This window comes from Loxodonta africana, chromosome 10 (assembly GCF_030014295.1).
Source record: "Loxodonta africana isolate mLoxAfr1 chromosome 10, mLoxAfr1.hap2, whole genome shotgun sequence".
NCBI lineage: Eukaryota > Metazoa > Chordata > Mammalia > Proboscidea > Elephantidae > Loxodonta > Loxodonta africana.
The window spans coordinates 101,225,355-101,238,761 of record NC_087351.1 but is presented as its reverse complement, the minus strand read 5'-3'; the positions used below and the strand labels follow the sequence as shown (position 1 = coordinate 101,238,761).

General features: G+C 40.9%; 1 protein-coding gene across 9 annotated transcripts in view; it reads right to left on the bottom strand.

The window, feature by feature from the left end:
• Positions 1–5,020, bottom strand: part of GPR65 (G protein-coupled receptor 65) — a 170,626-nt gene extending 165,606 nt beyond the window's left edge. For 2 of the 9 annotated variants that reach the window (XR_010323203.1, XR_010323201.1), the window contains exon 1: positions 1,124–5,020. The gene's annotated coding sequence lies outside the window, so the exon portion shown is untranslated. The remainder of the gene's footprint in view (positions 1–1,123) is intronic. The other 7 variants (XR_002785343.2, XR_010323205.1, XR_010323202.1 and 4 more) reach the window with 6 other exon arrangements.
• Between the last annotated feature and the right edge of the window lie 8,387 nt (positions 5,021–13,407).

Here is a 13,407-nt window from a genome sequence, read left to right as displayed (position 1 = left end):
CCCGCCCCTTGTCAGCCTCGGCAATGGTGAGGAGTGAGAGGGGGGCTGTGATTAGCTGGCCAGCCTCGTCTGGCTCCTCCTTGGACTTGGAGCCCAGGGGCAAATGGCCCCATCTAAACCCCCTCACTACACCTGACTAAGGTCTGCAGGTAACAGTTGCTAATTTCACTTGTGTGAATATGAGATTTTAGTGGAATACATCATTCTTATTATTCATACTTTTTCTTTTTTTCCAGGTATCTTTTGGCTACTTGGAAACCCTGGTGGTGTAGTGGTTAAGATCTATAACTGCTAACCAAAAGTTCAGCAGTTCAAATCCACCAGACGCTCCTTGGAAACCTATGGGGCAGTTCTACCCTGACCTATAGGGTCGCTATGAGTCAAAATCGACTCCATGGCAATGGGTTTTGGTTTTTTTTTTTTTGGCTTCTTGATCAAATTTTGGGAAAATCCTTTTTAGAACGAGTGCCAAGAAATTTGGATACATTTTTTATTTTTGCCAAATGCCAATCAACTCCTAAAACACTCCTAAAGTACAAATCGTTGATGACATGACCAAAAAATGAAATGTTTTCTTACGTATTATAGTATACACTTGCCTCCATTAGTCAGCTTAATAGCTATTTATTTATTATTTAAGACCACGTGTCAGACTCTGCTAGTTACTTCCTAGCATGACATATTTATTAATATTGGATACACTATGTCCACACTTCACATTATTTCTGAGGGCTGTAAAAAATATCACTGGACCATTTTATAGGAAATGGTGCCAGACAGCTCTCTGGCCAGTAGCTGGTAGATGTCTTCCTAAACAGTGAATTCAGTTTGCCAATACACTGTTTTCTGAAGAGGAAACGGAGTGTAAGCCTTTCTTGTTTGTGTGTGGATTGAGGGTTTTACCTGACTAGTTCTAAGTTTAAATTTTGACATCTCTTAACCACTCTCCCTAGTAGGGGAAACCATATGTCTTCCTCATTTCTCCCTCTTGTAATGCTCCACATTACCACATTCATACAGCCTAAGCCAGAAAAAAAAAAAAAAATCACAAATATTACCAACAATCATGCAACAGTATGTTATCTACTTAAAGTCTTAATTGATATTTTAATATTTTGCTTACCTGTGTTTCTTGGGAGGATGGTTTTGTTGACCGAGGAGCTGACAAATCTCTCTGTCTCAAGAAGAGAAACCAACGCTGTTGAGGCGACGGGAAATTGCGCTCGTATTTCATCATAAACCAATGAGGAAGCAGCCTCTTAACGAGACAGAGGTAGGTTGTCCCAGTTTGAACAAAAGAAGTGGCATACTTTAAAAGATGATTTCATTTATTATTTATTGTAGAATTGTTTTTATAACTTGCTTTTCTCTTTGCGTCTTAATCACAATTATATAATGAGATTATATATGCTTTACTTGATAGAATATCTACTAGAATTTTATTCATTCATTAACTCATTCATTCTGTCAACACATACATGTGCTATATTCTTAAAGCTCTGCGTTGGGAGGTGAATAAACCAAAAACCAAATTCCTTGCCACAGCGTTGGCTCTGACTTGTGGCAACTCCATGTAGTTCAGAATAGAGCTGTGCCCCGTAGGGTTTTCTTGGCTGTCATCTGTGGAAGCAGATCACCAGGGCTTCCTTTTGGAGCATCACTGGATGGATCTGAACCACCAAGCTTTCAGTTAGCAGCTAAGAACAAACGGGTTGTGCCCCCTAGGGGCCTGTGTGTTGCCCTTAAGGAGTTTATCATCTAGTGAAGAAGAAAGACATGTTCAAAAATAATCACGGTACAGTGGCAAAAATGGATACACACTCTGAGAGAGGGACAAAGGAGGTCGAATCAGTTGTTCGAATGTTTGAAATAGGAGAGAATACTGTAGACACACTGAGGGAGACTACATCTCTGGGAGCAAAACAGTAGACAGAGAATGTGCAGAAGCGTTTTTAGGAGGGTTGGTGGGTGTTGCGTAATTTCGTGGCAATGATGGATGGAGCTAAGTGAGTAAACTTTGGGACTTTGTAAAGTCTTTTATTTATTTATTTAGTTTTTAAGAGTTTTTAATGGAATATACCACATGCAAAAAAAAATTTTTTTTTTTTTTTCAGTTTGTCATAGTGTGGTACAACGCTGTTTAAAGTGTTTAACACTCTTTAAAGTGTTAAAAAGCAAAGATGTCACTTTAAGGACTGAGATGCCCCTGACCCAAGCCATGATGTTTTCAGTCGCCTCATATGCATGCAAAAGCTGGACAGCGAATAAGGAGGACTGAAGAAGAATTGATGCCTTTGAATTATGGTGTTGGTGAAGAATATTGACTATACCATGGCCTGCCAGAAGAACAAACAAATCTGTCTTGGAAGAAGTACAGTCAGAATGCTCATTAGAAGCAAGGAAGGTGAGACTTCATCTCAGATACTTTGGACATGTTATCAGGAGGGGCCAGTCTCTGGAGAAGGACATCTTGGTAAAGTAGAGGGCCAGTGAAAAAGAGGAAGACCCTCAGTGAGAAGGGGTTGACACAGTGGCTGCAACAATGAGCTCGAGCATAATAACGATTAGGAGGACGGCGCAGGACAGAGCAGTGTTTTGCTCTGTTGTACACAGGGTCGCTATGAGTTGGAACTGACTCCATGGCACCTAACGACAATAACAACAATGAGATTACATGTATAGGATTTGGCTGGAGAACCATTTTCTCTTAGATTCTCAGCTTGGAATAGAAGACAGAGATTGCTAAAACCAGTTCAACTAACTGGCCAACCAAGTAAATAATTTTGTGAAATGTGAAAATTTGTTTGAAAAATATGTAGACTGTTAGGAAAACTCACATAGTACTTTATGCAAGTTACTGCCAAATTTATCAGTGGTTTAGTATGAAGTGAAATTAGCTCCTAGAACTTTCTACTCTTGAGATATGAAAAAAAGTCAGCAACACTGCTTTTGAATCTTGCCCTCTTGAACTTTCATCAGAAATGAAGGTAATAATATTATTTTATAAGGAAGGAATTGATTTTGGATGAAAACTTTAATTCAATTTTAAAAACTGCATCCAGGGAAACCTGTGCCTGTTTTTGCAAAAGGATATTAAGGGTTGCTGTTCATGATTTTTTTTCCTATTCAGAGATAGAAAAGATAATTTTGCAACATAACCAAGACTTTTAATCTTTAAATAGTGGGGTTAATAATGATGTGTCAGGATGTAAAAGTTGTCTAGACTTCCTTTGGAGAAATTTCATTGAGACTAATAAAAGTAATACACGGTATTTATGAAATGACAGTTTGCAAAACAGTGTAGCATACGGTAAATTAGAAGTTCAGAATACTTGATTTTTTTTTTACTGAAAAAAAATTCAAGTACAATGTTAAAAATGAGTAATAAAACCCTTAAACCTTTAAAATAACACCAAGATGAAAGTCATGGTTCCAGCAGACTTGTGACTCTAATCCAAAATTCTCATTTTTGCTTGGTTTTGCACATCCGCTTATCTGTGGTTTCAATACATGGATATTTCATGACTTTCACAATGTCTTATTTTACCTAAATAGATTATACTTCTGCTTTTAGAAGAAGGAAATTTTCTAGTCCATATTAAACAGCATGTGTATTTTGCTCTTCAAAAACGAAAACAATCAAACTTTCACTTCTCTTGATGAAACAGGAGAAGAGGTAACTGTGGATGACCTGAGCTAAAACCTTGCCAACTCTACAAAATAAGAGATTTAACAATTTTTAATAAATTTGCCTCTTATTTGGGCCCGACTGTATGGCACTACTGTGTGTACAATCATAGGGCTATCTAATGAAGAACTGGAAAGGATCGAGTCATTGTGGTATTTTTAACAAGATAAAAATATGAAAAGCAGCAATCTAGAACATTGATCTTAGATGGTTGGTGTTCCTGATGAGTAGTCAGTTGTCTGAACTCCGGAGGCCACAGACTGGCCAGTAGTTGGGCACTTGGGCAGCCCACAGCAGAAAGAGGAAGAGATGGGTAGATTTGCCCATTCTAGCTTCTTTATGGGCCAGACCTCGTAAGAACCCGTTTGGCTACTGAAGGATCCTTTGCGAAGCCACATGGTCTGTTTGGTGGAATTTCACCAGTTATAACAGTAACTAAATATGGCAGGATAAGGTTTTGAAACACTGATATATTTTCTCAGCCGTATTTTCTTTTCCACCCAGACTTATCCATGCACTCAACTATCCATTTTGCATTTATTGCCTCAGTGAAACGATTCTTGGCAGAAAGTAGGAAAAAAGAAGGAGAAGGAAGAGGAAAGAGAGAAGGAGAAGGAGACAATCTTAGGTTTTTAGTCTCAAAAGATTTAGGCAACATAAGGGAATAGAGGAGTCCCTGAGGGGGTCAAAACAGGTAATGAACTTGTCTGCTAACTGAAAGGTTGGAGGTTAAAGTCCGTTCAGAGGTGCCTCAGGAGAAAGGCCTGGTGATCTAATTCCAAAAGATCACAGCCATTTAAAATACACATGGGGTCACCATGAGTTGGGGTCTACTCTATGGCAACTTTTTTTTTTTAGGGGAATGATGGAAAAGACTGAGGCAGATACAATCTGCTGGTGGAAATATCTGTTGAGGTAAAGCTAAACTTCCTGCCCCCAGAACCAGAAAAAAGTTTTCCTGTCTGGTGGATATGGGGCCCCCAAGGGGCATAGTGAGAGAGGAAGTAGTGAGAGCTTAGATGTGGTGAGTACCCATGAAAAGGGCCTTGCATCTGCCCTGAGGTGGGAGTGGGGTGACAAATACCCAACGAGTTGTATGATCTGGGGAGGAGAGTAGAGCAGTGACTCATTTCCAGTGTGAAGTCTAGAGAGGTGGCAAGACCTGAGAGTATGTATATAAAAGGTCTGAGCCAGCCTCACCTGGTTCCCCTGCGCCCAGCGTAGATAGCACCAAACCAAAAACCAAACCTATTGCTATCAAGTCGATTCTGACTCATAGCAACCCTATAGGTCAGAGTAGAATGGCCCCATGGAGTTTCCAAGGGGCACCTGGTAGATTCGGACTGGCAACCTTTTGGTTAGCAGACGTAGCTCTTAACCACTATGCCACCAGGGTTTCCATAGATAGCACAGGAGGAGTAAAATAGTTTCTGGGAAGCCATGAATGGCACAAAGTGATGGAAGCCTCACCCTGTCTCACGGTGCTTCCAGTGGCCCAGTGGCACAGAAACAGCTTGGCAGCAACCAGTGGGAGTCAACTCAGGTGAGTCCTGCACAGGGTAACTACTGAAGACTAGAGTGAATGAAGCCATCTCAGGAGCTGCCAACATTGACAGAGGGCAGCGCTGAGAATCACTGGTCGAGTTGCCGCCATTGGCAAAATATAAAATCCCAGGAATTGAGACGGAAACCTGAGGAAGGAGAAGTGGGACCCATGACTGAGATTATATTTCCACCACCTTGGCAAAAGGGGAGAATGAAACAGAATTTTAGTTGAGTTACCAGAAGATAAAGAAAGTTGTATTTCTTGCATCAGTGACTTTGACCTCAGATTGGAATCCACAGCCAAGACCACATGTTTGATCCAAGGTGTGTAATTCAACAAACCTTAGTTGGCTGCTCCCAAATGCAAAGTTCCTCGGGATTGGTTTACATCAGTGGTTCTCAAAGTGTATTCTTGGACTAGCAGCATCAGTGCCCCCTGGGAACTTGTTGTTTTCGAAGTAGACTTACAGAAGATTATTGCCAGGTCTTTTTCCTTCAGAGCTGTTGGGTGGGTTCGAACTGACAAACTTTCGGTTAGCAAATTCTTAGGCTCCACTCCAGGACCGATGAGTCAAAAACTTTGGGGATGGGGTCCAGCCATCTATGTTTTAACAAACCCTCCACGTGGTTCTCTACTCCAAAGTTTGAGACCTCCTGTTTCCCAGGATGGGTGTCAGAGTAAGGGAGTATAAAGGAGGGAGAACAAGAGTTCTGAAAAGGGAAGAGGGTGAAAACACATTTTCTGTTCAAGTTCTTGCCTGGGTTGGGTGTTGCTGCTGTTAGTAGCCGTTGAGTTGGTTCGACTTATGGTGACCTTGTTAGGTGCCCACGAGTCTGTTCCCACTAATAGGAACCCTATGTCAGGGGCAGATTAACCAGTGAACACAGTACGCATCAATTCACAGTAAGCAAGGTACGCATGGGTTTAATTGTGTTTACTTACTAATCTGTAGTGCACAATTTCGCAGGCCTTTCATCACATCTTTTATTGGGTAATCTGTCCCTGCCTTATGTACAACAGAAGGAAACACTGTCCTGTTGTGTGCCATCTTCACAATCGTTGCTGTTTGAACCCATTGTTGTAGCCACTGTATTATGCCATCCCGTTGACAGTCTCATCTTTTCCACTGACCATCTACTTTACCAACCATGATGTCATTCTCCGGGGACTGGTCTCTCCTGATAACATGTCTGAAGTACATAAGATAAAGTCTCACTATCCTCGCTTCTAAGGAGCATTCTGGCTATACTTCTTTCAAGACAGATTTTTGTCTTCTTTGTAATCCACACCCAAGGCTGTAGTCTTTGATCTTCATCAGCAAGTGCTTTCAGTCCTCTTTGCCGCCCATAAGCAAGGTTGTTAATGAATCTGGTATCTCATGTTGTTAATGAGTCCTCCAACCTGGATGCCATGCTCTTCTTCATATTGTCCAGCTTGGATTGTTTGCTCAGCATACAGATTGAATAAATATGGTGAAAGGTTATAACCAGGACACACATGATTCCTGACTTTAAACCATGAAATATCCCCTTGTTCTGTTTGAACAACTGCCTCATGGTCTATGTACAGGTTCTCATGAGCACAATTAAATGTTCTGTAATTCCCATTCTTTGCAATATTATCCGTAATGTGTTATGATTCAAACAGTCTAATGCTTTTACACAGTCAATAAAACACAGGTTAACATGCTTCTGGTATTCTCTGCTTTCAGCCAAGTTGCATCTGACGTCAGCAATGACGTCCCTCATTCCACATTCACTTCCGCATCAGTCTTGAATTTCTGGCAGTTCCCTCTTGATGTATGGTGACCTTATGTATAACAAAAGGAAACATTGATCCATCCTGCACCAACTTCATGATCATGGGTACGTCTGTGAGGTGTACAAGATTAGGTAGTGTCTTAAGCCAATCTCTGCTGAGATATAAATGAGAGAAGCCAGAGCCAGCAGTGTAGGAACCTCAAGCCCAAAGGACAAGCTCTGCTTCTGGCATGGCTTTCTTAGTGGGAACCTCATACCACCAAGAAAGTGGTGCCAGGAGCAGAGCTTGTCCTTTGGACTTGAGGTTCCTACACTGAGATGCTCCCAGACCAAGGGAAGACTGATGGCAAGGACCTTGCTCCAGAGTTGACACAGAGAGAAAGCCTTCCCCTGGAGCTGAATTCAGACTTCTAGCCTACTGGACTGTGAGAGAATAAACTTCTCTTTGTTAAAGCCATCCACTTGTGGTATTTCTGTTATAGAAGCACTAGATGACTAAGACAGTGAGTAGACGGTTTGTTGTCCAAATTCTTCTCTCTTGGTGTGGGGGAACGGAGAGTGAATGGGGAAGACAGCGTATCAGCCCTTCAAGGTTCCATGAGGCCAGAAAGGAGGAAGGAATCTCCTATCCAAAGCTGCTGGTGTCAAAATCAATTGAACAAAGTGGGGAGCTGGAGCTGCTAACGCAGCCTCTTAACCCAGGTGAAGGGCCAAAAACCAATGTTGAAAGCCTGAGTATGAATTAGTGATCTGAAGTCTAGGGGTCAAGATCAGAGAGCAGCAAACATGGAGCAAAGGCTGGCAAGAGGTTCTTGGCAAATAGGCACCAGTGCACACAAGAGGTTTATTTGTTAACTGTAGGCTGGTACATTGGATGACTGGCCACATTAAAAAGGACAGAAATGGGGTGGACAGTTGGGGGTTCCAGGCATTCAGGCCATTGAGAGCAGGACTCCAGGTGGCAGCTGGAGAAAGGAGAATCTGGCCTGGCCTCTGGGGAGTGGGCAGGAACCAGGAAGTATGTCTGGGCCTTAAGCAAATGTGCTGAAGTTTAGCTAAACTGTAAGGACAGCCTTGGCCTCTGGAATGACAAACAGAGATAAAGGCTCAGGACCAGGCTAAGTCAGCAGGAATTAGACCAGAGTAATTTTCAACAGCTCATTTCCACATGATCTTTTTTCTGAACAGGGTCGACTCTGAGTGCAATGAGGAAATAGATTAAACCTGCCAGGTCTGTTTGGTTTTTCTACTTCATCCTTGCCTTGCTCAGATGCCCTGGACCTTCTTGCTCTATTCCTTCCTTCCCCAACCCAAACTTGATCTCTTACAAGTTTCTGGGGATAACTCACACTAAGGTATAAAATGCATTTTAATGCCATTTTAAGGAGATGGGCTGAATTCCATAAGGTAGAATTTTTGCTAGGTTAAAATAGGTATTATTTTGAACCTCAGGATTAAACATTCATTCAACGCATCTTTATTATGTATGTACTATGTCATTCATTCCATAAATATTTATTCAATAAATACTCATTAGGTATCTATTATGAACAAACACTGAGCCATAGCATAGCCCTGTGCCATTGTGATGGACATCATGGTGACTTAACCTTAATTCAGCTTCAGATTCTACTAAAGACAATACATGAAAGGTTAGAGAGAGGTAAGTTTATTTACCAGACGAATAAAGGGAAATTTAAGAAGGAGGTAGCTTTGAGGTGTATCTTAAAGAATGGAACTACTTTAAACATTTAGAGATGGGGGGTATGACATTCCCTGACTATGAGAACGGCATGGACTAAACTGTGGAGGAGAGTACTTATTAGGTGTGCCCAGGGAAGAACAAGTGGTTACATTCAACATAACCTGTTGCTGTCGCATCGATTCCAATTCATTCAACATAGAGTCCATAAAAAGAAATGCAGAACTATTTTTTTCTACCTCCAGTTCTGACTATGCATGCACCGTTTTGAACCATCAAAACATACAGCAGAATTGTGTTTATGCTAAAGACTATCCCTTGAACACAAGTGTGGATTTAAACTTTTTGAAAAAAACAAAAACCTAAATGTTTCTGATGACTCCGAACGCAAGTTTACCTATTGAGGATCAACCATATATCAAGAGTGTGCTATCCTAGAGAAATGAGATAAATGATACTTAACTGTAGTTAGATATTGAGTGGATATTCTTCATCCTAATCCTCAGAAGCCAGGGGTGGATATCCGATGAGTGTGCCTACCTCAGAGCCTGGCATATACTAGATTGGCAGGAACCAATACAGGTGCCACTGGCCACATTCGGCTATTGTGCACTTAAAATGTGGCTAAATCAGAACTGAGATGTGCTATAAGTGTTTTGAAAATTTAGTACATGAGATACAGGAAACAAAGAGAACATAAAATATTTTATTAATATATCTTTATATTGATCATGTTGCAATGAAAATACTTTTGGTATTTTGGGTTACAAAAAATATGTCATTAAAATTAATTTCACTTGTTTTTTACTTTAACGTGACTACTAGAGAATTTCCAAGTGCATATGTGGTTTGTATTATATTTCTGTTGGACAGCACTGTATGAGATGCTCCAAAAATCATTGGACTGGTAGGAACTTCTTGCACTGTCCTTTTCTTCACATCTATGAACTGGAGCTAGATCGACTGTTAAAAGCTTTCCGTTGGCAGGAGTGCAGAAAAATGGATATTGGCAATCCAAGAAGAATAGGCATATCACAGTTGTACCGTAAGAGGACAGCCTAACTTCCTGGAGTTCCTGTATTTATGGGTTTTTTTTGGGGCGGGGGTGGGGAGTGGAGAAATCCATGCAGTAACAGTTACCAACAAAAAAACTACCAATGATGATGGCAGATTTTAAAGTGGGGAAATGGAGACACGTTGTCGTTGTTAGGTGCCTTCGAGTTGGTTCTGACTCACAGCCACCCCGTGTGAAACAAAATGAAACACTGCCCGGTCCTGCGCCATCCACACAATTATCACTATGCTTGGGCCCATCATTGCAGCCACTGTGTCGATCTGTCTTCTTGAGGGTCTTCCTCTTTTTAACTGACCTTCCACTTTACCAAGGATAATCTCCTTCTGCAGGGACTGGTCCCTTCTGATAACATGTCCAAAGTAAGTGAAACAAAGCCCCTTGATTCTTGCTTCTAAGGAGCATTCTGATTGTACTTCTTCCAAGACAGATTTGTTTGTTGTCCTTGCAGTCCATGGTATATTCAGTATTCTTGCCAACACCATAATTCAAAGGCCTCAATTCTCCTTTGCCTTCCTTATTTATTTCCCAGCTTTCACATGTGTATGAGGTGAGTAAAAATACCATGGCTTGGGTCAGGCACACCTTAGTCCTCAAAGTGACATCTTTGCTTTCTAACACTTTAAATAGGTCTTTTGCTGCAGATTTGCCCAGTGCAATACATCCTTTGATTCCTTGACTGCTGCTTGCATGGGTGTTGATTGTGGATCCAAGAAAAATGAAATCTTTGACAACTTTAATCTTTTCTCCATTTTTCATGATGTTGCTTATTGGTCCATTTGTGAGGATTTTTGTTTTCTTTATGTTGAGGTATAATCCATATTGAAGGTTGTCGTCTTTGATCTTTATCAGTAAGTACTTCAAGTCCTCTTCACTTCCAGCATGCAAGGTTAGGTTGTGTCACCTGTGTATGGCAGGTTGTCAAGGATTCTTCCTCCAACCCTGATACCATGTTCTTCTTCATATAGCCCAGCTTCTCAGATTATTTGCTCAGCATACAGTTTGAATAAGTGTGGTGAAAGGATACAACCCTGACACACACCTTTCCTGATTTAAACCACACAGTATCTCCCTGTTCTGTTCAAATGACTGGCTCTTGTTCTATGTATGTGTTCCTCATGGGCACAATTAAATGTTCTAGAATTCCTATTCTTCATAATGTTATCCATTATTTGTTATGATCCACACAGTTGAATGCCTTTGCATAGCCAATAAAACACAGGTAAACATTTTTCTGGTATTCTCTGCTTTCAGCCAAGATCCATCTGACATCAGCAGTGATAGACCTCTTCTGAATCTGGCTTGAATTTCTGGCAGTTCCCTGTTGATGTACTGCTGCAACGTTTTTGAATTATCTTCAGCAAAATTTTACTTGAGTGTGATATTGTTCAACAATTTCTGCTTTTTGTTGGATCGCTTTCTTTGGAATGGGCACAAATATGGATCTCTTCCAGTCAGTTGGCCAGGTAGCGGTCTTCCAAATTTCTTGATATGGAGGAATGAGTGCTTCCAGCATTGCATCTGTTTGTTGAAACATCTCAGTTGGTATTCCGTCAATTCCTGGAGCCTTGTTTTTTCCAATGCCTGCAGTGCAGCTTGAACTTCTTCCTACAATACCTTTGGTTCTTGATCATATGCTACCTTCTGAAACGATCAAACTTGGACCAATTCTTTTTGGTACGGTGACTCTTTGTATTCCTTCCATCTTCTTTTGATGCTTCCTGGGTTGTTCAATATTTTGCCCATAGAATCCTTCAATTGAATTTTTTCTTCTATTCTTACAGCTTGAGAAATTCTGAGCATTTTGTTTTTCAGGTTTTTGCACATTTCATTAGAATACTTTACTTTGTCTTCTTGTGCCACCCTTTGAAATCTTCCATTCAGCTTATTTACTTCATTATTTTTTTCCTTTCACTTTAGCTACTCTATGTTCAAGAACAAGTTTCAGAGTCTTTTCTGACATCCATTTTGGTCTTTTCTTTCTTTCCTGTCTTTTTAATGACGTCTTGCTTTCTTCATGTATGATGTCCTTGATGTCATCCCATAGCTCATCTGCTCTTCGGTCATCAGTGCTAAATATGTAAAATCTATTCTTGAGATGGTTTCTAAATTCAGGTGGGATATACTCAAGGTCATACTTTGTTTTAATTTTCTTCTGCTTCAGCTTGAACTTACATATGAGCAACTGATGGTCTGTTCTGTAGTCGGCCCCCGGCTACCATTTTTTCCACAGATGTAGTCAATTTGATTCCTGTGTATTCCATCTGGTGAGGTCCACATGTGCAGTCATCATTTATGTTGTTGAAAAATATTTGCAATGAAGAAGTCATTGGTCTCTCAAAATTCTGTCATGAGATCTCTGGCATCATTTCTATCACCAAGGCCATATTTTCCAACTACTGATCCTTCTTTGTTTCCAACATTTGCATTCCAATCACCAGTAATTATTAATGCATCTTGATTGCATGTTTGATTAATTTTAGACTGCAGAAGTTGGTAAGAATTTTCAGGTTCTTTGTCTTTGGCTTTAGTGGTTGGTGTGTAAATTTGAATAATAGTATTAACTGGTCTTCCTTGTAGGCATATAGATATTATTCTATCACTGATAGTGTTGTACTCCAGGGTAGGTTTTTAAATATTCCTTTTGACAATGGATGTGACATCACTCCTCCTCACTTTGTCATTCCCGGCATAGTAGACCATATGATTGTCTCATTCAAAATGTCCTATACCAGTCCATTTCAGCTCACCAATGCCTAAGACATCAATGTTTATGTGTTCCATTTCATTTTTAACAATTTCCCATTTTCTTAGATTCATACTTCGTACATTCCAGGTTCCAATTATTAACGGAAGTTTGAAGCCGTTTCTTCTCATTTTGAGTTGTGCCACATCAGCAAATGAAGGTCCCAGAAGCTTTACTCCATCCACGTCATTAAGGTTAACCCTACTCTGAGGAGGCCGCTCTTCCCCAGTGGTATTTTGAGTGCCTTCCAACCTGAGGGGTTCATTTTCCTGCACTATATCAGACGATGTCCTGCTGCTATTCATAAGGTTTTCACTGGCCCATCTCTTAGAAGTAGATCACCAGGTCCTTCTTCCTAATCTTTTAGTCTGGAAGCTCCACTTAAACCCGTCCACCATGGGTGACCCTCCTGGTATTTGAAATATCAGTTGCATAGCTTCCAGCATGACAGGAATACACAAGCCACCACAGTACAACAAACTGACAGACAGGTGAGCCAGCAGTCTGTTGCCTGATCTGCCAGTTCTAGGTTTGTCAGCCCCTGCAACCATGTGAGACAGGATGTCTTAGACTGGGTTTTCAAGAAAAGCAAAACCAGTAAAGCATATAAATATATACATAGAGAGATTTACATCAAGGAAGTGGCTCACATGATTGTACAGCCTGGACTGTCCCAAGTCCATGGATCAGGATAGAGGTGTCTCCTAATTCACGTAGCCGAGGGGGTGACAAACTCAAGATTGGTAGGTTGGAGGCCAGGGCTCTTGTTTACAGGCTGTGAAGATCGATGAATCTGAAGATCTGCAGGCAAGACTGCAAGGCTTCTCTTGATTAACATAGCTGCAGGGGCTAAGAATCCAAGATTGGCAGGTTGGAGAGCAGGGCTCTTGCTT